Source organism: Phalacrocorax carbo, chromosome 3 (genome assembly GCF_963921805.1).
Source record: "Phalacrocorax carbo chromosome 3, bPhaCar2.1, whole genome shotgun sequence".
In the NCBI taxonomy this organism is placed as follows: domain Eukaryota; kingdom Metazoa; phylum Chordata; class Aves; order Suliformes; family Phalacrocoracidae; genus Phalacrocorax; species Phalacrocorax carbo.
In genome coordinates this window covers 127,755,387-127,761,386 of record NC_087515.1, presented here as the reverse complement: position 1 = coordinate 127,761,386, position 6,000 = coordinate 127,755,387, and the positions used below count along the sequence as shown (strand labels likewise).

The 6,000-nt window shown below is 57.1% G+C and overlaps 1 long non-coding RNA gene across 1 annotated transcript in view; it reads right to left on the bottom strand.

Moving 5' to 3' along the window:
- Nucleotides 1-251: 251 nt before the first annotated feature.
- Nucleotides 252-6,000, bottom strand: part of LOC135312706 (uncharacterized) — a 6,645-nt gene continuing 896 nt past the window's right edge. The window contains exons 2-4 of the long non-coding RNA XR_010372395.1: nucleotides 5,440-5,597; nucleotides 4,793-4,914; nucleotides 252-4,690 (exon numbers count right to left, since the gene is read on the bottom strand). This is a non-coding gene — a long non-coding RNA (uncharacterized LOC135312706). The remainder of the gene's footprint in view (nucleotides 4,691-4,792; nucleotides 4,915-5,439; nucleotides 5,598-6,000) is intronic.

Here is a 6,000-nt window from a genome sequence, read left to right as displayed (position 1 = left end):
TTGGGTGGGCAGGAGGCCACACGGGCTGGCAGCTGCATCCAAAAATCAGCTCCTAAAATTCCCAGTTACAGCAAAATATCCCAGTAAAAGCCTGCTGGGCGTCCCAGTTCCTCCAGCAGGACCATGTCAGATGTTTTAAAATACGCCCTGGCCTGCTCGGCGCCGGCAGAAAGAGAATTGCCTGGGGAAAGCTTTAAAAAATGGTGTTTTAATGCTCCAAACCCTCCTGCCGGATTAAGCATTCAGCCCATTTGCTTTTCCACACAGCCGGGAACAAGTTTCTCTTCCCATTTACACCAGGAGTGCTTTATTCGGCATCGCCAGATAACGAGGACGATTAAACCCCACGTATTAATTTCCCCTTTCCGCCACGCCGCGGCTGAGCTTCGAGGTGCTCGAGCAAAATTCCTGCTTCTCTTTGCACCACAACGGGGAGCTCCTGAGTATTTTATGGGGTGGCTCTGCCAGCCTGCCCCCCCCCCGTACCCCATTTCTGGGGCACCCCTCACCCTCTCCTGCTTTGCTGCAGAAGGATGGGGCAGGGACTCCCCGAAAGCGAAGCCTCGGCCCCTTGGGGTGCAGCAGGTGGGCTGCGGGGGTGCGCCGCGGTGCTCTCGCTGAGGTGCTCGCATCGGGGCCTCACGGGGTGTCCACACTGGGGCTGGTGGTGGGGTGCCGAGGCTGGGGTGCTCATATCGGGGTGCCCATGTTGGGGTGCTTGCATTGGGGTGCTCATGCTGGGGTGCTTGCTTCGGGATGCTCAGGGTGGGGTGCTCATGTTGGGGTGCCCTTGTTGGGATGCTTGCATTGGGGTGCTTATGGTGGGGTGCTCAGGTTGGGATGCTCATGCTGGGGCGCTCACATTGGGGAGCTGACAGGATGCTAACAGAGGGCTCGTGCTGGGGTGCTTGTTCTGAGGGTGCTCACCTTGGGGTGCTTATGTTGGGGTGTCCATGTTGGGATGCTTGCATTGAGGTGTTCACGGTGGGGTGCTCAGGTTGGGATGCTTGCTTCGGGATGTTAATGTTGGGGTTGCTCACTTTGGGGTGCTTATGTTGGGGTGTCCATGCTGGGATGCTTGCATTGGGGTGCTCATGTTGGGGTGCTCATGGGGCTGCTTTCTGCCAGGCCAGAGTTGGAGGGCGGTGAGGAGGCTGTGCTGGCCCCGAGGGGCTCTGGCCTGGATCCGACCCTGCAAGCTCCTGCACCAGCCCGTGCCTCCACCGCCGTGCTGCAGGCACGTACGCACCCCGCACCGCAGCTGGGGCAGGGAGCGCCCCGGCTCCTGCACCCAAATCCCACAGGACCACCATACCCCCACATATTTAAAACAGGAGGAGAAACACCCGGTTACGTAGCTTTTTCCAGAGCCTACTTCGCTTTCGGAGCGAACAAACCGGCTGGGCGTCCTGCTCTGCCAGCTCCCCGTGCTGACAGATCCTGCTCACAGAGCAGAGCCTCCTTCTTAAATAAATATTTGACCAAAGGCATGAGCCGCCGCACGGGAAGGCGGGCGGCAGGTCCCGACACCGCGCTGGCCCCGCTGCCATCCCCCGCCACCAACCTGGGGATTCTCGCCCTGTTTTTAATTTGCTTTTTATTATCTTTCTTGCTAAAAGTGGGGAGCGGGGACAGAAGTGGGAGCGGGACCTGTTTAATCCCATTTCCTCAGGGCTACTTTACCCTCGCATTAGCCAGGGATGACCCCCAGGGCGATGGTGCTGGGGGTACCCTCGCCGGCTCAGCACCCCCTCTTTTCCCTCCCTGCAGGCATCCCCTCTCCTGGTGAGCCCCAGCAGCAGGCAGACAGCCTGGTGGTGCCGGGAGACCCGGATAACGCCGGTGCGGGACACCCCAGGCTGCAGGTGCCGGGCTGGACACCCCATTCCCAGGAACTCTCCGGACCGTCTCCAAGGACCCCTGAGTTTCTGCGGCACCGACAGCTGCCGGTTCTGCCCGGGGATGCTGGCACACCTGCAGCGGACACTGCACTGGATGCTGAGGGGACCATCTATGAAAGCATCCGGTACAAAGCTGGGATGCTGAAAAAGCCTTGGGATGCCGGCAGCACCCCGAGGGACTCCCCATCCCTGCCCACCAGGGATGAGCCGAGCATCCCGGTGCAGGAGGTCATCATCCAGGAGGAGCCGGGCAGCGAGGGGAGCCCCAGCCCTGTGTACGCCCGGGTGTGCAAGCTGCACCGGGCACGGCAGCCCCAGCAGCCCCCCAGCCATCCTGAACCCCAAGAAGAAGCACCTCCATCGCTGCCGGAAAAGCACTTTGATGTGGCATAGGATGCCCCGGAGATGTTTTGGAGCTGCCTCGAGCCTGGCCAGTTTGTACAAGCTCGATGGAGGTTTTCCCCAGCTGCAGGCAGGAGCGTGGGCTGGCACGGGCAGCAGCCCGGGAGAGCTGCCTGCTCCCTTCCTAACTCTAAAATCAAGTGTGGGTGGCCTGGATTATCCCCCAGCATCCGGCACGAGGGTCCCCGAGTGCCCCTCTGGGACATCCCCATTGCTGGGGCCCCATGTGGAGCGGGCGGTGGGGTTACACCCACGCAGGGTTGGCCGAGGAGAAATGGCAGAAGAAAATTGTGTGATCATTTTTTGGAGAAACTCCAAAAAAAATCCACAAATTATTTCCACACGTCATCCAGCTCCGATCCCCTGGGAAAAGTCACCTGTAGCATGGTCTTGCTTCCCGGAAGCTAGAGGTTATGGATGAGCAGCTATGTAAATAGTCCTTAATTGCTATTTTAATTGTTTTTAATGAGTGTGCTGTGCTCTGCTTCATCCCTGGGGCAGTTTGGATGGGGTCTGCCAGGGGGACGAGCGTCCTGCAGCCAGGGTTCAGGCAGGGGTGGGGAGAGCGGCCGCCTTCTGCTGGATCCTAGGTGTGGGCTGGCCTGATAGAGCAGTGAGACTCAGTTTATCACCTCCCAAAAAAGGCTGGCAGGGCCCCAGGGAGGCCTGTCGGGCAGTGTGGAACGGGAGCGGCGGTTACGTGCGGTGACTGAGATAACACTGTTGTGCTTCTTCCCGGGGTGTCCCTGTACCTCTGCCACGGCTGCAACCACCACCAGCCCCCGGCAGCTCCATGGGGACCGGCACGGACCCAGCTCCCCCTCTTCCCCACTTTCCATCACCCCCCCTTTGCCATTTGATGGCAGCCACCAGCGGATGCTCATCCCAAAGCAGGCAGAGCGAGGAGACCCAGTATCCCTGTCCCACCACCGAGGCAGGAGGGTCTGGCCGTTCCCATCTCCCAGCTCTCCATCCCAGCAGTCGTCCATCCTCTCTTCCCTCCTTCTCTCACCATATAAACCTCCAAAGCAGCCTGGGCTACACCCCCAAGCACTCCTCCTTCTCCCCTTTTTGCTCCCAAGTTCTGCATCCCAGAAAACCACCCAGCCATGCCCCACCAGGACGTGGCATCGTCCCCCCAGACCCGCCTCGCTGGGCTTTGCTTCTCTCCTCCTGCATCCGCCCCCACTGGCACCAACGCTGGCAGCCGACGTGCCGCGGGCCACAGCGGAGAAGCCGGGGAGGAGACTTTGCCGGTGGCTTTATTGGGGCTGAGTTAGAGAGTCAAAGAAAAAAAGGGATTTCACTTTAAAGGGAAAAAAAAACCACCAAAAAAATAGCCTGCAACATTATTCCTGGCTCAGGAGCCAGGGACATTTCTATTTTCATTTGTTGCTAGTTGGAAGTGTGCTGCTGCATGCAGCGGGATGAGTCATCTCGGCACAGCCCCGGCACGCCGGGTCCGGCACGACTCTGCCGGCGCGGCCGCGTTCGGTGAGGCGAGGTTTGGGTGGCTCGGAGCCACGGGGAGTTAGAGGTTTCTGCTGGGCTGGGCCTCGCCCCCGGCCTGCAGAGCCACCACCCCCCACAAGCACCGGCTACCGCTGATGGAAGGAGGTGCTGCCGCTCGGGGGCTGCAGGCAGCTGACCCCTCAGGGGCTGGCGGGGGCTGTATGCTCACCGGCCTCCCTATACACTCACTGGCCTCCCTACACACTCATCCACCTTCCTGCACACTCACCTGCCTTCCCATATGCTCAACACCCTTCCTATATGCTCTCCTGCCCTCCTGTACACTCATCTGCCTTCCTATACGCTCATCCGCCCACCTACACACTCACCTGTGTTTCCATATGCTCAATTGCATTCCTATACGCTCACCTGCCTTCCTATACACTCATCTGCCTTCCCATATGCTCACCTGCCTTCCTATATGTTTATCCTCCCACCCACACACTCACCTGCCTTTCCAAGTGCTCAACTGCCTTTCTATATGCTCATCTGCCTTCTTAGACATTAACCTGACCTCCTATATACTCACCTGCCTTCCTATATGCCCACCTATCTTCCTATATGCCCATCCATGTTGCTATACACTCATCTGCCTATACACTCACCTACCTTCCTATATGCCCACCTGCCTTCCTACACATTCATCTGCTTTCCTACATGTTCACCTGCTTTCCTATAAGCCCATCCACATTCCTATACATTCACCTGCCTTCGTATACACTCATCCGCCTTTCTACACACGCACCTGCCTTCCTATGGAATCCTCTGCCTCCCTGCCCATAGGTGCTGTTGGTAGCATCCCCCCGAGCCGGGGCAGCGTCTCCACGGCCAACCAGTGGGGCAGGCATGTGTATCACTCCGCACTGTCTGCAACCCTATATAAAAACATTAAAAATTGAGATTAAAGGGGAAAATAGCGTCGTCCCCACCCAGCAGGTTTCTCTTCTTACAGCTTTGCTGTCACCTGCAGCACTCACCCTGCTCCTCCGCTGCGGGGACCAAGCTCCCGGGCTGCACCCCGGCGCTGCCAGGAAGGAGAGGGGCGACAGTTCGCTGTCCCATGAGGAGCGCGTGAGGGCTGGAATTGCCTGAAACACCCCTGAAAGAGATCAGGTCTGGAGCTGCTGGTGGAAACCCGTGGGAAACGCCATCTTAATAAGCAGCAAAAAAACACCAGTGCAGGGCCAAGGGGATGTGTAAAGGCCCCTGGGTGCTGCCCCGGTGTTGGGTCGGGTCTGACTCCAAACCCCTCAAACCTGTGTTGCTGCAAGTAATTTTAGCAGCATAAGGGAAAACACTACATTTTTAGGAGGGTGATGAGAAGGTTTGAAAAAGCTGAATATTTTCTTGGTTTGAGCCTGGTCTGCCCTGGCTAGCTCAGGAGGGGCGTGTTGGCATGCTCCCTGTCCCTTAATAAATATTAACCCATCGGTTGATTTGCACTGGGATGGAGATTTAACACTAACAACATCTTGATGGGTGTCGTAAAAATAAGGGAGGAGGGTTAGAGCATTTGCAAGCTCGCCAATCAATTGGGAGGGTGAATCTTTATGGAATAGGATTTCCTTCATCCAGTTCTGCCAGAATTATTTGGGTTTAGATTTAATATATCTAAAAGAGGCACCTTTGCTTCTCTGGCTGTTGTTGTAGTCGTCCTTGAAGCCCCACAGAAGGAGGTGGCAATGTTCCTGGTCTTTAGTTGGGATGGGAACTAACACAGGACTTTCCTTCTCCAGTGGAAAAGGCAAGGGCCAACCTTCTCTCTCCAGCCAACCAAAGCACCTTTCATAAAAAGAGGATAAAAAATTAATAATTTCAATAACAAGCAAGCAGGAGATCAAACCAACCAACCTCCTTTCCTATCATCTTCCAGCACCCCAAAATTCCCTGACTAGAGGGAAGTTGCCTCCCATCCCACCTTGCAGCAGCGGGAGCACGCTGACGTGTGCTGCGAGGTGGGTACAAGAGGATGGAGGTGGGAGAAGGTGGTGAGATGCTGCAAGGGGTTGGTGACCCACCGGCACACCTGGGCACGGAGGGAAGACCCTGCAGATGCAAAAAGGCAGGCAGCTTCTGAAATATTCACAGTATTTCACAAATATTGTGGCCAAGAGATGCATTGCCGTAGGACGGGCTGGTTGCAAAGAGAGGTGGCTCTGGATGGTGGAGGATAGCCCCGGGGCGG